Source organism: Callithrix jacchus, chromosome 11 (assembly GCF_049354715.1).
Source record: "Callithrix jacchus isolate 240 chromosome 11, calJac240_pri, whole genome shotgun sequence".
Taxonomy (NCBI): domain Eukaryota; kingdom Metazoa; phylum Chordata; class Mammalia; order Primates; family Cebidae; genus Callithrix; species Callithrix jacchus.
In genome coordinates, this window is record NC_133512.1 from 76,585,001 (window position 1) to 76,606,866 (window position 21,866).

General features: G+C 42.6%; 1 long non-coding RNA gene across 1 annotated transcript in view; it reads left to right on the plus strand.

The window, feature by feature from the left end:
- Positions 1-21,866, plus strand: part of LOC144578394 (uncharacterized) — a 132,221-nt gene that overhangs the window by 54,550 nt on the left and 55,805 nt on the right. The window lies entirely within an intron of this gene.

Here is a 21,866-nt window from a genome sequence, read left to right on the forward strand (position 1 = left end):
GGGTATACAGCAGTGTGGATACGCTGGACAAAGGGGTGATTCATGTCCTGGGCAGGACATTGCAGGACAGTGTGAGATGTGAATCATGCAACTCCGAAAGGTGTGCAATTTAAAACTTAGGAATCTCCCATTGAATGTTTTTAGGCCACAGTTGGGAGCTGCACCTAGGGTGTGGGATTGGAAAGCCCAACTCTTTCTGTGGGGGTGAAAAAGTAAAAGTGCTGTCCTTATCTTAGATAAGAGAGAATCATAGCACAGACAAATCTTTTCTTTAAAATAGTGTTTCCTATGTTCTCCTGTTTCCCAGGCGGGGATGCAGTGGTGTGATCATGGCTCACTGCAACCTCCACCTTCCATGTTCAGGCAATTCTCCTGCCTCAGCCTCCTGCATAGCTGAGCCTACAGGTGTGATGAACCACGCCTGGCTAATTTTTGTATTTGTAGCAGAGATGGGGTTTTGCCATGTTGCCCTGGCTAGTCTTGAACCCCTGAGCTCAGGCAGTCCTCCCACCTTGGCCTCCCAGGTTTACAGGCATGAGCCCCCATACCTGGCCAGCTCTGGCCTTTTTATTCCATTCTGACAAGTGAAATCCTCTGATGCAGGAGATCCAGCACATCAGGAAATCTGAAGAGCCTGAGGCTTAGGTGATGCAGAGGAAGAGGGTTGGCATGCTGAACAGGAGGGCAGCTAGAGGACACGTTTTAGGTAAACTTGAAAACTAAAAACTCTCAGAAGGAAAGGCCATCTGTATTTAAAAAATTATCACACATCTTTGTAAGGCTGTATATGAAAAACCTGTTTGAAAGGCCAATTACATCTCACACATTTGTCTCTTCTATAATAGAGCCTTTAAAAACCTCCAAAGGCCCTTTTTGCTAATTGGTCTTCCAAGGTAGTGTTATTCAACTTGAGAATGGTTACTTTAGAAGTTATATACACGATCATTTTTTTTTTTGTCAGAAACACAGCATTAAATATGATGAATCCTTGGCCTGCTAGAATGTTACCAGAGGTTTACTGTTGACAGGAACAAAAATGGGTCTGAAGCATCAAATTCCAGAATGTAAATCTGCACAGAACAAACAAAATAGAGCAAATGGATTTGGGTGATGGGACTCAGAGAGGTTTGTTAGGTTTCTGGAATGGAAAGATTGAAGATGTGCAGCAGAATGTCGGAGGGGCTGCAAGACGCAGGATGAATATTTCTTATTTTGGGACATCAATTTTACACATGGGTAAAATTTTAAAACACTGTTTAAAAGCAACCAGATATATTATGATAGAAAAGAAAAATTTTACAGAATGTTAAGATAACATGATGAGACTTAGAAGATATACTGAGCCTTGGGTGACCTTCGACCTTGCCTCAGACTCTGGAGGGCAGAGGGGGTCCTGGTCATTCTCCTGCATGGACAGGGATACTTCAGTGGGAAAAACTGTGAAAACTTGCTCTAAAACTACGGTGCCCCTAAAAAGGGAGAGAGAGAGGGAGCCCCTCATGGAAGGCCTACAGCTGTCTAGTGAGCTTGGAGGGAGATGTTGATGGGCCATGCCCATGAGGAAGGGCTTGAGAGCTACCCAAATGCGGACAGGACCGTTGCATTCACTCATCTATCTACCTTATAAGCACTTATTAAATGCTTTCTATGTGTCTAGAATAACAAGTGGCAATGAAGACAAACATGGATAAGAAAAACTGTATTCTCGAGGAATTCAGTGTAGTGCAAGAGTCTCAAAGTTCTTCCTGCCCCAACATATGTGATTACAAAAATATTTGTTGAATCTCTTGTCTAATGTCAGATAGAATTCCAAGTGACTTACATGAAGTGGCTCATTTAATCTTTACAATAAGTCTATAATTCATGTATTATTATCAACTCCATTACACAGCTGAGGGCGGGTGGACTTTGTTTTCCAGGCCGAGTCGTTGTTCAGAAGGCATACATGTATATAAATAATTATAATACTGGGATATCAATTCAAATAGAATAAGAGTATGAGACTAATTATTTCTAAGGAAGTAGAAACCCCTAATTCTACATGAATGACCAACAGGGCATGCAAACCCCCACTTGGAAATCTGTTTTTGTTGTTTTTGTTTGTTTTTTGTTTTGAGACAGAGTTCTGCTCATGTTGCCCAGGCTGGAGTGCAATGGTGCAATCTCAGCTCACTGCAGCCTCCGCCTTCCAGGTTCAAGCAATTCTCTTACCTCAGCCTCTTGAGTACCTGGGATTACAGGTGCTCGCCACCTTGCCGAGCTAATTTTTTATATTTTTAGTAGAGATGGGGTTTCTCCCTGTTGGTCAGGCTGGTCTCGAACTCCCGATCTCAGGTGATCTGCCCGCCTCGGCCTCTCAAAGTGTTGGGATTACAGGCATGAGCCACTGTGCCTGGCCTGAAATCCGTTCTTTGTCCTGCTAATTATCACAGCATCTCAAGCCTGCGATGTGACTTTTTCCAGCATTTGACATATAGTGAACACCTTCAGAAGCCCGGCATTCCTGGCCTCACAGGCAGCCCGTTCTGTCTTTGGCTAACTTGAGTGTTGGGATATGTTATACCGCATATTGTACCAGAATTCATCTCCTGATACTTTCTGAAAACCTGCCCTAGTTCTGTTTCTCTTTTTCTCTGGCCTTATAGAGTTATAATTGACAAATGACAACTATATGTATTTATAATGTACAATGCAATGCTTTGCCTAATTCTGCTTTTTAGAACAGTTTTTCCTCATGTTCTACCTATGACGCTGCTAAGCATTACATGGGGAAATAAAAGATGAGATTGTGGTTCAGTACGTTTGGTAAATAAACTTGAACAAAGGTTTCTTTATTAGCGGATTTTCTCAGAATCTTCTGTATGCTCATGTGCTTTGTGAACTTCAGAGGGGCTTACCTTTGTGACAGTTTCCAATTTTATTTACCCCCCGCCAACTCTTTTCTTGAATGCCACATACTAATGCTCCACTGGAAATGGCTGGGGAGGTAAGGCTGGGGTTTCTCACAGTTTTTTTTTTTTTTTTTTTTAATTTTTTATTGGATTTTAGGTTTTGGGGTCCATGAGCAGAGCATGTAAGACAGTTGCGTAGGAACACACATGGCAGTGTGCTTTGCTTTCCTTCTCCCCTTCACCCACATTTGGCATTTCTCCCCAGGCTATCCCTCCCCACCTCCCCCTCCCACTGGCCCTCCCCTTTTCCCTCCAATAGACCCCAGTGTTTAGTACTCCCCTTTCTCTGTCCATGTGTTCTCATTTTTCATCACCCACCTATGAGTGAGAATATGCGGTGTTTCATTTTCTGTTCTTGTATCAGTTTGCTGAGGATGACGTTCTCCAGATTCATCCATGTCCCTACAAACGACACAAACTCATCATTTCTAATTGCTGCATAATATTCCATGGTGTATATGTGCCACATTTTTCCAATCCAGTCTATTATCAATGGGCATTTGGGTTGATTCCAGGTCTTTGCTATTGTAAACAGTGCTGCAATGAACATTCATGTACATGTGTCCTTATAGTAGAACGATTTATAGTCTTTTGGATATATACCCAGTAATGGGATTGCTGGGTCAAATGGAATTTCTATGTCTAAGGCCTTGAGGAATCGCCACACTGTCTTCCACAATGGTTGGACTAATTTACACTCCCACCAACAGTGTAAAAGTGTTCCTTTTTCTCCACATCCTCTCCAGCATCTGTTGTCTCCAGATTTTTTAATGATCGCCATTCTAACTGGTGTGAAATGGTATCTCAATGTGGTTTTGATTTGCATCTCTCTGATGACCAGTGACGATGAGCATTTTTTCATATGATCGTTGGCCTCATATATGTCTTCTTTCGTAAAGTGTCTGTTCATATCCTTTGCCCACTTTTGAATGGGCTTGTTTGTTTTTTTCCTGTAAATCCGTTTGAGTTCTTTGTAAATTCTGGATATCAGCCCTTTGTCAGATGGGTAAACTGCAAAAATTTTTTCCCATTCTGTTGGTTGCCGATCCACTCTAGTGACTGTTTCTTTTGCCGTGCAGAAGCTGTGGAGTTTCATTAGGTCCCATTTGTCTATTTTGGCTTTTGTTGCCAATGCTTTTGGTGTTTTGTTCATAAAGACCTTGCCTACTCCTATGTCCTGGATAGTTTTGCCTAGATTTCCTTCTAGGGTTTTTATGGTGCCAGGTCTTATGTTTAAGTCTTTAATCCATCTGGAGTTAATTTTAGTGTGAGGTGTCAGGAAGGGGTCCAGTTTCTGCTTTCTGCACATGGCTAGCCAGTTTTCCCAACACCATTTGTTAAACAGGGAATCCTTTCCCCCTTGCTTGTTTTTGTCAGGTTTATCAAAGATTGTATAGTGGTAGATAGGTTGTGTTGCCTCCGGTGCCTCTGTTTTGTTCCATTGGTCTATATCTCTGTTTTGGTACCAGTACCATGCTGTTTTGATTACTGTAGCCTTGTAGTATAGTTTGAAGTCTGGTAGTGTGATGCCCCCCACTGTGTTCTTTTTGCTTAGGATTGACTTGGCTCTGCGGGCTCTCTTTTGGTTCCATATGAAGTTCAAGGTGGTTTTTTCCAGTTGTGTGAAGAAAGTCAATGGTAGCTTGATGGGGATAGCGTTGATTCTGTAAATTACTTTGGGCAGTATAGCCATTTTCACGATATTAATTCTTCCTAACCATGAACATGGAATGTTTCTCCATCTGTTTGTGTTCTCTCTGATTTCGTTGAGCAGTGGTTTGTAGTTCTCCTTGAAGAGGTCCCTTATGTTCCTTGTGAGTTGTATTCCAAGGTATTTTATTCTTTTTGTAGCAATTGTGAATGGCAGTTCGTTCTTGATTTGGCTTTCTTTAAGTCTGTTATTGGTGTAGACGAATGCTTGTGATTTTTGCAGATTGATTTTATATCCTGAGACTTTGCTGAAGTTGCTTATCAGTTTCAGGAGTTTTTGGGCTGAGGTGATGGGGTCTTCTAGGTATACTATCATGTCGTCTGCAAATAGAGACAATTTGGCTTCCACCTTTCCTATTTGAATACCCTTTATTTCTTTTTCTTGCCTGATTGCTCTGGCTAGAACTTCCAGAACTATATTGAATAGGAGTGGTGAAAGAGGGCATCCTTGTCTAGTGCCAGATTTCTAAGGGAATGCTTCCAGTTTTTGCCCATTCAGTATGATATTGGCTGTTGGTTTGTCATAAATAGCTTTTATTACTTTGAGATACTTTCCGTTGATACCGAGTTTATTGAGGGTTTTTAGCATAAAGGGCTGTTGAATTTTGTCAAATGCCTTCTGTGCGTTAATTGAGATAATCATGTGGTTTTTGTTTTTGGTTCTGTTTATGTGGTGAATTACATTTATAGACTTGTGTATGTTGAACCAGCCTTGCATCCCCGGGATGAATCCTACTTGATCATGGTGAATAAGTTTTTTGATTTGCTTGCCAATATTTTATTGAAGATTTTTACATCTATGTTCATCATGGATATTGGCCTGAAGTTTTCTTTTCTAGTTGGGTCTCTGCCGGGTTTTGGTATCAGGATGATGTTGGTCTCGTAAAATGATTTGGGAAGGATTCCCTCTTTTTGGATTGTTTGAAATAGTTTTAGAAGGAATGGTACCAGCTCCTCTTTGTGTGTCTGGTAGAATTCGGCTGTGAACCCGTCTGGACCTGGGCTTTTTTTGTGTGGTAGGCTCTTAATTGCTGCCTTGACTTCTGACCTTGTTATTGGTCTATTCATAGTTTCAGCTTCCTCCTGGTTTAGGCTTGGGAGGACACAGGAGTCCAGGAATTTATCCATTTCTTCCAGGTTTACTAGTTTATGTGCATAGAGTTGTTTGTAATATTCTCTGATGATGGTTTGAATTTCTGTGGAATCTGTGGTGATTTCCCCTTTATCATTTTTTATTGCATCTATTTGGTTGTTCTCTCTTTTCTTTTTAATCAATCTGGCTAGTGGTCTATTTTGTTGATCTTTTCAAAAAACCAGCTCTTGGATTTATTGATTTTTTGAAGGGTTTTTCGTGTCTCAATCTCCTTCAGTTCAGCTCTGATCTTAGTTATTTCTTGTCTTCTGCTGGGTTTTGAGTTTTTTTGATCTTGCTCCTCTAGCTCTTTCAATTTTGATGATAGGGTGTCAATTTTGGATCTCTCCATTCTCCTCATATGGTCACTTATTGCTATATACTTTCCTGTAGAGACTGCTTTAAATGTGTCCCAGAGGTTCTGGCATGTTGTGTCTTCGTTCTCATTGGTTTCGAAGAACTTCTTTATTTCTGACTTCATTTCATTGTTTACCCAGTCAACATTCAAGAGCCAGTTGTTCAGTTTCCATGAAGCTGTGCGGTTCTGGGTTGGTTTCTGTATTCTGAGTTCTAACTTGATTGCACTATGGTCTGAGAGGCTGTTTGTTATGATTTCAGTTGTTTTGCATTTGTTGAGCAGTGCTTTACTTCCAATTATGTGGTCAATTTTCGAGTAGGTGTGATGTGGTGCTGAGAAGAATGTATATTCTGTGGATTTGGGGTGGAGAGTTCTGTAAATGTCTATCAGGTTTGCTTGCTCCAGGTCTGAGTTCAAGCCCTGGATATCCTTGTTCATTTTCTGTCTGGTTGATCTGTCTAATATTGACAGTGGAGTGTTAAAGTCTCCCACTATTATTGTGTGGGAGTCTAAGTCTCTTTGTAATTCATTAAGAACTTGCCTTATGTATCTGGGTGCTCCTGTTTTGGGTCCATATATGTTTAGGATCGTTAGCTCTTCTTCTTTTATTGATCCTTTTACCATTATGTAATGGCCTTCTTTGTCTCTTTTGATCTTTGTTGCTTTGAAGTCTATTTTATCAGAGATGGGAATTGCAACTCCTGCTTTTTTTTGCTCTCCATTTGCTTGGTAAATCTTCCTCCATCCCTTTATTTTGAGCCTTTGTGTATCCTTGCATGTGAGATGGGTTTCCTGGATATGGCACACTGATGGGTTTTGGCTTTTTATCCAATTTGCCAGTCTGTGTCTTTTGATTGGTGCATTTAGTCCATTTACATTTAGGGTTAATATTGTTATGTGTGAATTTGATACTGCCATTTTGATGCTAAGTGGCTGTTTTGCCTGTTAGTTGTTGTAGATTCTTCATTATGTTGATGCTCTTTAACTTTTAGTGTGATTTTGGAATGGCTGGTACTGGTTGTTCCTTTCTATGTGTAGTGCCTCTTTTAGGAGCTCTTGTAATGCAGGCGTGGTGGTGACAAAATCTCTGAGTACTTGCTTGTTCGCAAAGGATTTTATTTTTCCTTCACTTCTGAAGCTCAGTTTGGCTGGATATGAAATTCTGGGTTGAAAGTTCTTTTCTTTAAGAATGTTGAATATTGGCCCCCACTCTCTTCTGGCTTGTAGTGTTTCTGCCGAGAGATCTGCTGTGAGTCTGATGGGCTTCCCTTTGTGTGTGACCCAGCCTTTCTCTCTGGCTGCCCTTAGTATTTTCTCCTTTATTTCAACCTTGTTGAATCTGACGATTATGTGCCTTGGGGTTGCTCTTCTTGCAGAATATCTTTGTGGTGTTCTCTGAATTTCCTGCATTTGAGTGTTGGCCTGTCTTGCTAGGTGGGGGAAGTTTTCCTGGATGATGTCCTGAAGAGTATTTTCCAGCTTGGATTCATTCTCTTCGTCCCCTTGTGGTACACCTATCAAACGTAGGTTAGGTCTTTTCACATAGTCCCACATTTCTTGGAGACTTTGTTCATTCCTTTTTGTGCTTTTTTCTCTGATCTTGGTTTCTCGTTTAATTTCATTGAGTTGGTCTTCGACTTCAGATATTCTTTCTTCTGCTTGGTCAATTCGGCTATTGAAACTTGTGCATGCTTCGCGAAGTTCTCGTATTGTATTTTTCAGCTCCTTTAATTCATTCATATTCCTCTCTAAGTTATCCATTCTTGTTATCATTTCCTCATATCTTTTTTTAAGTTCCTTTGTTTCTTTGCATTGATTTAATACATGTTCTTTTAGCTCACAAAAGTTTCTCATTATCCACCTTCTGAAGTCTAATTCCGTCATTTCCTCACAGTCATTCTCCGTCCATCTTTGCTCTCTTGCTGGTGAGGAGTTTTGGTCCTTTCTAGGAGGCGAGGTGTTCTGGTTCCGGGTGTTTTCCTCCTTTTTTTGCTGGTTTCTTCCCATCTTTGTGGGTTTATCTGCTTGTCGTCTGCGGTTGCTGACTTTTCGAATGGATCTCTGAGTGGACACCCAGATTGTTGATGATGAAGTATTTCTGTTACTTGGTTTTCCTTCTACCAGCCTAGCCCCTTCGCTGTACGACTGCTGAGTTCCACTCCAGGCCCTGCTTGTCTGGGGTGCACCTCTAGCAGCTGTGGCACAGTGAGGGATGCTACCCGTTTCTTTTTCTGCTATCTTTGTCCCAGGATGATGCCTGCCAAATGTCAGTCTTTTGGATATAGAGGGTTCAGGGAGCTGCTTGAGGAGACAGTCTGTACTTTTTTGGAGCTCAATTGCTGAGCTGCGAGCTCTGTTGTTCATTCAGGGCTGTTAGGCTGCTATGTTTGATTCTGCTGCAGCAGAGCTCATTAAAAAAAAACCTTTTTTTCTCAAATGCTCTGTGTTGGGGGGTTTGGGCTTTATTTTTCGATGTCCGTTGAGGTGTCCTGCCCAGCTAGAAGGCAGACTAGCCACTGTTTGGCTGCCGAGGTTCCGCCCTGCTGTTGTGTGATTCGCCCTGTTCCTGCAGGCTCTGCTGTGGTCTCCGCCATGCCTTGCGGTCGAGTCTCTTCATTGTAGCGTGTTGCCTCGGCAACGGCAGGCTGCGTCAGCAGTGGGCGTGTATCTCAGTAGGGACGGGTTGCCTCGGCAACGGCTGGCTGTGTCAGCAGTGGGCGTGTATCTCAGTAGGGACGGGTTGCCTCGATAGTGGTGGACGCCCCTCCCCCACAGAGCGTCTCGGACCGTCTGGTTGGGATAGTTTGAAATCGTGGTTTTGTTCGTCCCACTGGGTATCCCAAATGATCTGTCCCTGCAATCCCCTGGGCTGGCCTACTGTCCAAGTCTCGTTCAGTCTCAAGTCCAGCCCTCTCAAGTCTCAGGTTGCTGGTTCAACAGGGCCCCCGGACAAGCGCGCCCTGTGGGGATTGCTGGGTAGGGCCGGCTGCCACCGCCCTGGCTGCCGGCTTCGCCAGGCAGACCTACTGCCTGGCGTCCCGTGTCTTTTTTATACTTGGGAGTTTCCCCGTTCTGTGGGCAACAAAGATCAGTCTGGAAATGCAGCTCCGACTCACCTGTTTGCGGATTCAACGAGAGCTCCAATCCTGGGTTGTTCTCACAGCACCATCTTGAGTCCTCCCTCCGTGTCTCACAGTTTTAGGGAGCCTGGTCCTCCTTTCTCAGACCAGCTTTTCAAACAGTTGTGTGTGCTGCAAATATAATTTCAGCCTTCTTCATAGAAAGGTTTTTAGACCTTTCTTTCTCTGGTCATCCTTCTCCGGGCAGCTCGTTTGCCCATGTATGTTCCTCCAAATGCACGGGGCCCAGAACTGAGTATAGTAACCCAAAGGTGGATTTTGGGTTGATTCCAATGGGCGTGTCTGGAACACTTGGGATATTCTCATTCTGCTTCATTTACAACCTCTTAGGGAGGACGGAACAACTCTCAGCACAGAAATGCTGGACTCTAGAAGCAAGAGAAACTGGTGGAATTCAGAGCGGTTCAGAGAACGAATAGAATGACTTTCAGTTTTTAAAGTTTGGGGTGTCTTAAATAATCAAACATTTGGGAGCCTACTACAGAGGATAGAGAAGTTGTGAGCCATTAGTCTTTCACTCAGAGAGCTGAACATTGAGCTAAGGAGATGGTTAACAGAACAGGCCAAAAATATAAGAGCATCACTAATGCCGAATTATGCAGATTAACTAGGGTTTTAGGAATTCAAAGAAGATTGGCTACTAGCTGTTTATGTATTTCCACCAGAGTCTCATCCATGCCCTGAGGAGGAGTAAACATCACCAATGGGCTGAAAGAGGAGTCTTGCTTTGAGGAATGTGTGTGCTCCCAAGTAGCTTAGCAGTGAAGTGAACTTTTGATCATGGAATACTTTTTCCCAGTGTTACTTTATAAAATTATAAATGTGTTTTCTGGAAGAAGGTAATGTATACTACAAATCAAAAATCATGTTCTGAACTGGAGTCAACTTCTAAAAAGTCACACGCTTAAATGCCAAAACAGAGAGTAAGTTTTTTAGGGTACAAAGTATTATTCAGAGTAAGTTTAGAAGTGCAAGTACTTTCTTCTCAAAGTAGCTCCCACACTTGAGGTGGGACATTATAGTGGCTAAGAGCGCAGACGTTGGAGCCAGACCCTCTTGTTTGTATCCCTGTTCTTCTACTTGTTAAATGAGTGACCCTGGCTATGTACTTAACTTCTCACTATCTTGTTTTGCCTTCTTTTTTTTTTAACACAGATATTAAATAATCCTTATCTCATAGGACTGGTATGAGTGTCAGTCTGTTCTAAGTGCTTTACAGATAGAAATATAGAGTATCTCTTTTTATTATTTGTTACTATGTAACAGATCACTCTAACACTTAGTAAGTTGAAACAAGAATCATCATTTATTATCCTTCATATTTTCTGGGGGTATGGAATTCAGGAGCAGCTTAGCAGCGTGATTCTGCTGAGATCTCTCAAGTTGCAGTCAGATGTCTGCTGGAGCTGAGGTCATCCGAAGGCATTTTTGGGACTGGAAGATCCACTTCCAAGGTGGATCCTGCACCCATGCACTTCCGATCTATGCTTGCACCCAGGCTGAGGAGCCCCATGGGATTGGAGAAGACTCAGACAAAAAGTGGAACTGTTGACTCTTGCCTGAGGGAGGGTCTTGTCAGCACAGGTGGTTCTGGGCTCACACAGCTGTGGCAGAAATCAGAGGTGGGCTGAGGGATGTGATGTAGACACCAGAAGCATTCCCTACATCAGATTTGTAGGAGTTGGGGGTTAGGTGGCTGTGTTAATTCAGCTCCTCCCAGAAGCAGATGTTAAGACAGGAGTAGTTGTGCAAGAACTGTTCTGGGGAATTGCTTTGAGGAAGAGGAGGAGGGAGCTCCAGGAGGCTGGGAGAACTGTCAGACTGTGATGCAAGACTGCCCCTGGGGAGGAGAGAGGGAAGGAAGAAAAGTTGGGTAGAAAGTCTTAGGTTGTGGCTGGCTGTGGTGGCTCATGCTTGTAATCCCAGCATTTTGGGAGGCTGAGGCAGGTGGATCACGAGGTCAGGAGTTGGAGATCATCCTGGCTAACACAGTGTAACCCTGTTTCTACTGAAAATACAAAAAATTGGGTGGGTGTGGTGGCATGTGCCTGTAATCCCAGCTACTCAGGAGCCTGAGGCAGAAGAATTGCTTGAACCTGAGAAGCAGAGGTAGCAGTGAGCCAAGTTGCACTCCAGCCTGGGCAACAGAGCAAGTCTCCATCTTGAAAAATAAAAAAAATAAATAAAAAAAATAAAGTCAGGTTGTGGTACAGGTCTAGGAAAGGTCCAGCCAGGCTGATGGGGAGGCCTCAAGCCAAAGTTCTCATTGAAAGAGTTCTGGTTTCGCAGGCTGGGACCTGCCTTTGTGTCCCAGGTTACATGAAGCATGGTGTCTGTGCAAACAAACACAGTGGTGGATTCCGATCCCCTCAGCTCAGCGGGCAGGCAGTGACTCTCCCTGCATTAATTGTTCTGAGAGGTCTGTTTTTGTGGCTGCCACAGGTAGTGTCGTGTGTCGACAGCATGTCCACGCATGTCCTCTCACCCCAGATCAACCCAATCAATAACTGTAAATAGGGAAGATCACAGGTAGTTGCAATAAGGCTTGTATTCGGGGAAATCCAGAAGGCATGCACCCGGAGATACTAAGATATCTCCTTCCTCCTTCTGTTTGCCACATTGTCTGAAATTCCACGGTAAGGGAACAAGACTTTGTTTAATTTTTGCCCTCCCTTCTGGGTCAATTCTGAAAGAAGGAACAGATTGAGTTGGTAACACTTCCAGATAAACACATTATCCAAATTCTTTATTTCTATGACAGATGGAAGGGCTTTGGGACAGCCCAAGGGCATGTGGAATTCGGGTGAGTAGCCCGTAAGGAAAAGGGCACAGATCCAAAGGACTGAGGGCCACACTGGTCACTCTTTCCAGTTGTGCCACGGCCTGCCTGCTGGAAGTGGAGCAAAACCAGCATTCCGACTCTGTATTACAATAGCGAGTGAAAGGCCCTTCAAATAAATTGTCTGTCCAGTGCCACTTTTTTTCTAAATCTGGAGTATTTTGAGGTAGGTGTATATATTTCTGAGTGGTTTGAGAAATTAAATGAATATTGCCTAGGTGGCTGGAATATTTGAGTGGGGAAGTATAGTTGGGGGAGGAAAAGATGCCAAGATTTTTCAGATGGTGATCCATGAGCCACTTGACAAGAATCCCAGAAGCTTAAAAATATTAATCTCCTGTTCTCCCCGACCCAGATCAGCCAATTCAGATCAGCCCAGATTCACCCCAGATCAGCTAACTCAGAACTTCTGGGGCTGAGACCCAGAAATCAGTAATTTTACAAGCGTTTCTGGTGATTTTTATGAACACTAAAATTGGAGAACCACGGGTTCCAGGCTAATTATAGTAGGACAAAGGACATAAAGATCATAGCTAGGGGAGTTTTGCTCCTAACACATCATTGAGGTCTGTCTATATCTTCTCTCCTGAATTGTAGAAACCAACTGCCTTAACTTCCAGCTATGACCTTGATATCCCAAACTCAACGTGTACGTAGCCAAACACCTAATCACTGACCTGGCCCTTGCTAACAGGCTTCTCCACCAGCCTTCCCCATTGCAGTTATTGGCAGCTGTGTCCTTTCCCATGTGCTCAGACCGGGCTCATCTGCCCCCACCCATGCTTCACAGCATCCAGTGACTCCATTTCACAACAATCCAGAATCATCTTAACACTTCTCTTCGCCTCCACTGCTCCCTTCCTGTTCTGATTGCCATAATCACTCATCTGACCTTCAGTAAGAGCCTTCGGACAAGTCTCCCTGCCTCAGTCTTTGCAATCCACCCTGCCCCCTACCTCTCTACTCCCACCACCAGGCTACTCTAAACAGTCACAGTGACCCTTGGCTCAGAACCTCTCGGTGGCCCCCTACTTCCCTTCAAGTAGAAATCAAAGTCCTTACAATGGCTTAATTAGGACCCCAGCTAACCCCAATGTCATCTTCTTTTCTGTCTTTCATTTCTTCTGTTCTAGCCATGCTTGCCTCCCTGCTATCCTGGAGTACATGAAGCATGGCCATGCCCTAGGACCTTTGCATTGGCTGCCCTTTCTGTCTGGACCCCTCTTCCCTCAGATCTCTGGGTAGCTCTCTCCCTCACCTCCTTTGCTTAAGTGTTACCTTCTCAGTGAGACCTGCCATGACTCCTGCTATTTAAAACTGCAACCCTTCCCATTCTGAATTCCCTTTACCTGTCTTGATTTCTTTTTTCTTTCTTTCTTTTTTTTTTTTTTTTTTTTTGAGATGGAGTCTCACTCTGTAGCCAGGCTGGAGTGCATTGCATGATCCCAGCTCACTGCAACCTCCGCCTCCTGGGTTCAAGTGATTCTCCTGTCTTAGCCTCCCGAGTAGCTGGGACTACAGGCATGCACCACCACACCCAGCTAATTTTTTTATTTTTAGTAGAGACGGGTTTCACCATGTTGGCCAGGATGGTCTCAATCTCTTGACCTCATGATCCGCCTACCTCGGCCTCCCAAAGTGCTGGGATTACAGGTGTGAGTCACTGCTCCTGGCTACCTGTCTTGATTTCTTTTGCATAACACAGTGTATTCTAATATGCTGTAACTTACTTATTATGCTTATTTCCTACTCTCTCCAACAGAAGGTGAGCTCTATATGGGCAGGGATTTTTGTTAGTTTTGTTCACTGCTGGACCCCAGGGTCCAGAGCAGTGCCTGGCACGTGGAAGATACTCGGTGTTTGCTAAATGAGTGACTAAATTGGATAGAGTGGAATGAGGGTAAGCACAGGTTTCTGTGAAATGATTTTCTGGAGAGAATTTGCCATGTCTAGATCAAAAGAGGCCTGTGAGTTTAGGTAATCCACAGGAAGATGCAAATCACATCAGAAGAGTGAGCAATACACTTTCATTCAGTGTTTACTGTGTGCTACAAACCAGGCTAACCATTTTTGCCAGCATTATCTCTTTAAATCATTCCAACAAGCAACCCTATGATGGGGGTCTACTATTACTCTTATTTCACAGATGGGAAAGTTGAGGCCCAGAAAGGTTAAGGAACTTGCCCAAGGTTACACAACTATTAAGTTTCAGACTCAGAATGTGACCTAATGCTGTGAGTTCAAAGTTTTTGAGTAGACTGCTGCTTCAGAGTGTGGCTCTTCCTAGTGATACTTAACTTCTGTTTAAGTATCTGTTTACTTAACCTCTGTTTGTCCCTTTTAAAATCAAAGTTTACAAGCTTAAAGCTGTGGCTCATACACTTTGTGCTTAAAAATGTTTATTTGGATTATGCTTATATGGCTTCATTGTTTATTTAGCTGAGTTTCTGTAGCACACGTTCCTGCAAGTGCCAGTGTGTTCTCAGCTCTGTGTACTTTGTGTTTTTGTTTTTGAGACAGGATCTGGCTCTGTCACTCAGGTTATGTTGCAGTGGTGTGATCACAGCTCAGTCCAACTAGGCTCAGGTGATCCTCCCACCTCAGCCTCCCAAGTAGCTGGGACTATAGGTGTATGCCACCATGCCTAGCTAATGTTTTGTATTTTTTTTGTAGAGATGGTGTTTCACCACATCGCCAAGGCTGGTCTTGAACTCCTGAGCTCAAGTGATCTGCCTGCCTTGGCCTCTCAGAGTGCTGGGATTACAAGCGTGAGCCACCATCCCCAACCCTGTGCATTTCTGAGATTTTAGGATCTGTTGCTCTGCTGGCTTTGCAAGTTCTTAAGGCTGGTGGAAGGAGTCTGTAACTTCAGAGACTCCCTTTCTCCTTCCAGTGGACTTTTAGAAGTCTTTAGGGATTCCTCTGAAGACAGCACAGGCTGTCTTCAGTACTATTGTGTTTCATTCAAGTCAGCAGATTTCCTGAGCATCTCAAGAAGCTAGGCTGCTAGACTCTGAGGACACGAGATGATAAATGCATGGTCCTTGCCTACCCAGGCTCTCAGTGGAGCTAGGGATAATGACAGAAAGTGCCGTATAGCATGAAGGACCAGAGAGAGCATCTCCAAGGCATAGGATCAAAGCTGGCTGCAGCGGGCAGTGGGATGAGTTTGCCCAGATTGAGGGGACAGGGTTAGATTGCCAGGAGGAGGTGAAGTCCAGGTAGGCTTCAGGCAGTGCAGGACTTGGGAGGTGGGGAAGGGAAAGGCCATTCTAGCAGCAAAGAGGGCCCTGGCTATGGGCAAGGTGCAGTAACGCGGTATGTTTGGGGGCTCTACTGGATGTGATGTGGGGTGGGCAGGACTCATGGCCCGTTGTGTCATTTAATCCTTTTCTGGAGGGAAATCTCTGCCTGGAGTAGACTGTTTCTTACATACTTTCCTGTGCCCTGCACTGCTTTGCTTAAGAGGAGATACTCAGTCCGTACATAGTGAGTAAATGTGTGTTTACTCCCTCCCGGTTTATTTCTGTAGTTGTATTTTTTTGACGGAGATTTTCTTTTAAGAGCAGTTGGGGATAGATTCAGACATCAAGAGACCTGCTCTCACACTGACTGCAGGTTGGCTGGTAATTGTGGGCAGCATTCTCTTCATTTTTTTGCATTTTAATTTGCTCATTGTAAGATGGAAAGTTTCCTCCTCTTTCTCTTTCCTGGATTAAAAAAGAAAATTTTTTTAGACAGGGTCTTGCTCTGTTACCCAGGCTGGAGTGTAGTGGTGCTGTCACAGCTCACTGTAGCCTTAACCTCCTGGCCCCACGTGATCTTCCCACCTCAGCCTCTCATGTAGCTGGGACTGTAGGTGTTTGCCACTGTACCTGGCTAATGTTTAAAATTTTTGTAGAGACGGGGTCTTGCTCTGTTGCCCAGGCTGATCTTGAACTGCTGGGCTCAAGTCATCTTCCAGACTTGGCCTCCGAAATGCTGAGATTATAGGTGTGAGCCACTGCACCCGGACCCTCTTTCATGGGTTTTATCAAAATGTTTGACTACTCTGGGCATACTCCTTGTCAGAACAAATGCATTTGGTATGGGATTAAATGATGGGACGTGGTGGGAGTGGATTCACACAGGCCCAAGTGACCAGATGTTTGGGTTACCAGCAGTACTGCTTGCATAGAGGCAAAGGAGATAAGGTGACAGATGGATGTGCCTGCATCCTGGATCTCTTAGTTTTATTCAAATAGAAAAAAATATATGGTCTCCAAAGAACCATGGGGAAAGAAAGCCAAAAAAATCCTCCAACAACAATTTTGAGTTATGGAAATAATTAGGATTTTTTTTTTTTTGCTTAACTGCAATTTTAGTAGAAATGTGAATACTTGCCTACCACATTCTGTTGATATATTTACAGACTTATTTTCAGAGAGGAAAAGTGAGAGAGAGAGAAAAATGGGGAGAGAAAGAGGAGAAAGGGAGAGAGGGAGGAGAGAAACCTTCAGATACTTAGCTACTTGTCTGCATTAAAGAATCCCTTGAGACACAGAACTAAAATTAGCAAGAAGCAAATACCCACTAAATGCCAAAGCATACTTCATGGCCCAGAAGACTTGCCTGGTGCTTAGAGGTAAAGTCTGGCTCATTTGTTTCTATACTGAAGGCTAGTCTATGTTCCTGTTCTCCTGACATCATGTTCCCATAGCATGTACACGAACTACTAATGATTGTAATGGAATTCTGTCCATGTCCAGCTTCAATCTGAGAGATACTTAAAGATTCTTATCTTAAACTTACTCCAAAATAAAAATCCACTCTAGTCAGTGGAGAAATTACTTTAAAGGTCTATGTTATTCTCCATTTATATTTCTTATATTAAGTCCTCATTTTTCTTCTGGGAAAATGATGAAGTCTTACATATTTGTATTGCTTTATAATTTAAGTGCTTATCACCCATGACTCTGTGGAAATCTTACTATTCTGTGAGGAAGGGTATTTTTATTCCATTTCACAGTTAAGAAACTCGAGCTTCTGATATTTTCCTGAAGTCTCCTGGCTAGCACTTGACAGAGCTGTGTCTGGTATCTTTACCTGCAAAGTCCTAGACCAGGATTGCACCATAAAATGTACCTACTATTAAACTGCAGTAAACTTGCAAATCTTCATAGGGAAACCAATTGTGTTCTAATTTCTAACAACCTGATTTCAAGCAGAAATTAAAATAAAAAGTACACATTCAAATAAAAAAGCAGCTGATTATCGAACACTTACCGTGTGTTAGGACTAGGAATTGAAAGGGTTTATTATCTCTGATTCTCCTGATGACTCTAGGAGGTAGGGCACTGGGGTCAATTCTGTTTTTCTAGATAAGGAAAGGGCTTATGAAAGTTAAGAAAATGTCAGAGGTCACACAGCTAGTAAACAGCAGAACTATGAAACCAAGTCAGCTGGATGAGAAAGCTAAGGGCTTAACCACTCCTTGCGATCGTCAAGGAAAGTCCATCAAAGTTTGTTTCTTTACATGACAGAACAACAGCAACTAAAAATAATATTTATGGAGTGCTTCCTCCATGCAGACATAGTGCCATATGTTTTACATGCAATTTCTCATTTGCTCGTTACAACAAATCTATAAAGGAGAAATAATGAATTGCTCCCATTTTACAGATGGTACCACTGAGGCACAGAGGGGTGAAGTATCATGCCCAAGTTCACATGACTAGTAAGGAGCAGAGCTGGGGTCTGAACCCAAACAATGGTTCTCTCAGGATTTGAGTATTTCCTGGTTATCCAATGCCTCGATAGTCTTCTCTTGCTCTGCTGGGGTCAAAGTGTGGGAAGATGTGGGATTGCTCAGTATGCTTAGGGCTCCTTGGGCATGTCAGGGGAGCATCATCCTGCCTTCTTGGATAAGCTGGTAATAAGCAAACTTTTCCTATGTGGAAAGGAAGAATTTAATAGGAACGTTCTACAAGGACTTTGTCATGGAGAGTCTGTCTGGAAATACCCATATTTTTGGAGACTGAGCTGTAAATCTGCTTCAAACATTTTCACTCTAAGGCAGGGGTTTGGACAAACTAGAGTTTTACTCCTGTGAGTCTAAAGAAAGAACAAGGTTAGGTTAAGTAGCTATTAATAACAGCTGACAGAAAGAAAAAAGTCTCTGGGACTGATCATCACAGTCTCTTAAACCAGATTATCAGGCTGCCACTTGCTACTTATTTATTTTATGTTATTATTGGATTCAAGTTCACAGATTTGGTCATAATAACCCTTGGCTTGTAATCCATTGTCTACATTGGTCTTTGCAACTTGTTTATGGTGATTATTGTTTTACATCTTATCTTAAGCATAGTTGAGAACGTATTCTAATATATGCTCCTGGGGAGTCTGGACCCAGAGCTATAGCATGGGCATGTGGTTTGTCTGTAGAATATCGACCCACATTCTAGACATAAACCCTAGGAGGAATGGCTGTAGTCAGCCCTGCAACCCAGAACATGGTGGCAAATGGCCCTGCCACAGACATGAAGTCCCTCTCCTTTCCACCAGGGGTTAAGCTTTCAGGGCAGAGTCAGCTATGGGCTTGGCGAGGACATAGTATTTATGACATACTCTCCAAATTCCAAGGAGATAAAACAAACAAGTGGCATTTTCCAGGAAAACTAAAGCAATGTTTCCAGTGCCCTGAAAATACTCAGAATCATTCCACTGCCATTTAAAAATGTTGCTCATGCCCTCAACCCTTTCTCTTGAGAGGTCAGTTGGGGCGAGGGCAGGAGAGCTGCTTCTTGTGGGAAGTCTTGTGGAACCTGCATCTTGCCCATGGTCTGGCTAGAGTTTTTGCCTCCAGACCTTAAGAGTCATTCATAGGGAGAGCGTGAGGTTGCCCTGGAGAAAAATCTCTTCCCAAACCACCCACCTGGCAAAAACCATCATACTAGTCTCTTTCTTCCTCATCACAACTTCTTTCTGCTTCTATGGAAAACATTTGTTGCAACTTTCCTAACCCCAGTCAAAGTGGATTTACTTCTGAAACCAAAGTGAGACCAGGCATTTTGATTCTAGTGGTTTGAGGTCACTGTGATCACTCCTTTTCTAAGGGCATCTGGCTTAGTTTTCTTTTTTGGTTATTTGCCTCTAATTTAGCAGCATGTTACAGTGCCTGCTGTCATACGGACCAGTTTCAAGTTCCAACTTTTGAGCAGATACTGGGCATATAAATTGCATTTACCAGTGCAATTCTTAAAACCTCGGACAACATATTTAACTTGGGTAAATGTCAGTCTCCATTTGTGACATCATGGCCACTATCTCATAAAGCTGTTACGATAATTAATTCGGATATCCTTTGTAGGCATTTATCACAGCACTGGGCACACAGTGTATGTTCAGTAAATGTCTGTTACTGATATTACTGTGAAACGTGTCTTAATATACTTGTACTTTTATTTCTCTGTGGATGCCCTGAAAGTAGGACTTCCAGGTCCAAGGGAGAGTGTGTTATATACTTTAATATATGGTGCCAGATGATTATCAAAAACGTCTACAACAATTTAGAGTCTTACTATTAGTGAACAAGTGTAACCATCTCCCTCAAAGCATACCAACCTTACAAGGAAATTAAGAATCATCTCAATTTTGGCTAATATGATGGGCAGAAATGATTTCTCCTCATTTTAAATTTGCCTTTTCCTGGCATCTAATAAGATTAAGCATCAATACATAGATTGTGTGCCATTTTCAGATTCTTTTCTATGTGTGAACAGGCCAGGCGTCTTCATAGTGTTTGTCTATGGGATTTTATAAATATTGCTATTTGAAGTATTACTAATTTATAATAGCTCTTTGTGAGTTAAGGATATTATATATGTTGAAAATATATTTTCTCTAATTTTCCTTTTTTGCTGTACTGCCATTTATATTTTTCATATAGACTGATAATAACCATTTTTCTTTTATGTATTCTGTTATATAGTATTATATAGAATAGTTATATAGAATAGTATTCATTGAACACTATTATAGCCCAGTATCTTCTCAAAAGTGTGGAAGACAAAGGTGTTGTGGTTTTTTGGTTCTGAAAGTGTTTTGCCATTCTTATAGCGTATTTTTCTTTTTTATTATTTTTTTAATTGCATTTTAGGTTTTGGGGTACATGTGCAAAACATGCAAGATAGTTGCATAGGTACACACGTGGCAGTGTGATTTGCTGTCTTCCTCCCCTTCTCCCACATCTGGCATTTCTCCCCATGCTATCCCTCCCCAGCTCCACCCCCACTGTCGCTCCCCTATTCTCCCCAATAGACCCCAGTGTGTAGTGCTCCCTCCCTGTGTCCATGTGTTCTCATTGTTCATCACCCGCCTATGAGTGAGAACATGCGGTATTTCATTTTCTGTTCTTGTGTCAGTTTGCTGAGAATGATGCTCTCAAGATTCATCCATGTCCCTACAAAGGACACGAACTTATTGTTTTTGATGGCTGCATAATATTCCATGGTGTATATGTGCCACATTTTCCCAGTCCAGTCTATCATCAATGGGCATTTGGGTTGATTCCAGGTCTTTGCTATTGTAAACAGTGCTGCAATGAACATTCGTGTGCATGTGTCCTTACAGTAGAATGATTTATAGTCCTTTGGATATATACCCAGTAATGGGATTGCTGGGTCAAATGGAATTTCTATTTCTAGGTCCTTGAGGAATCGCCACACTGTCTTCCACAATGGTTGAACCAATGTATACTCCCAGCAGCAGTGTAAAAGTGTTCCTATTTCTCCACATCCTCTCCAGCATCTGTTGTCTCCAGATTTTTTAATGATCGCCATTCTAACTGGTGTGAGATGGTATCTCAATGTAGTTTTGATTTGCATTTCTCTGATGACCAGTGATGATGAGCATTTTTTCATATGTTTGTTGGCCTCATATATGTCTTCTTTTGTAAAGTGTCTGTTCATATCCTTTGCCCATTTTTGAATGGGCTTGTTTGTTTTTCTCTTGTAAATCTGTTTGAGTTCTTTGTAAATTCTGGATATCAGCCCTTTGTCAGATGGGTAAACTACAAAAATTTTTCCCCATTCTGTTGGTTGCCAATTCACTCTAGTGACTGTTTCTTTTGCCGTGCAGAAGCTGTGGAGTTTGATTAGGTCCCATTTGTCTATTTTGGCTTTTGTTGCCAATGCTTTTGGTGTTTTGATTATGAAGTCCTTGCCTACTCCTATGTCCTGAATGGTTTTGCCTAGATTTTCTTCTAGGGTTTTTAAGGTGCCAGGTTTTATGTTTAAGTCTTTAATCCATCTGGAGTTAATTTTAGTGTAAGGTGTCAGGAAGGGGTCCAGTTTCTGCTTTCTGCACATGGCTAGCCAGTTTTCCCAACACCATTTATTAAACAGGGAATCCTTTCCCCATTGCTTGTTTTTGTCAGGTTTATCCAAGATTGTATGGTTGTAGATATGTTGTGTTGCCTCCAATGCCTCTGTTCTGTTCCATTGGTCTACATCTCTGTTTTGGTACCAGTACCATGCTGTTTTGATACCAGTACCATGCTGTTTTGATTACTGTAGCCTTGTAGAATAGTTTGAAGTCCAGTTGTGTGATGCCTCCTGCTGTGTTCTTTTTGCTTAGAATTGACTTGACTATGCGGGCTCTCTTTTGGTTCCATATGAAGTTCAAGGTGGTTTTTTCCAGTTTTGTGAAGAAAGTCAATGGTAGCTTGATGGGGATAGTGTGGAGTCTGTAAATT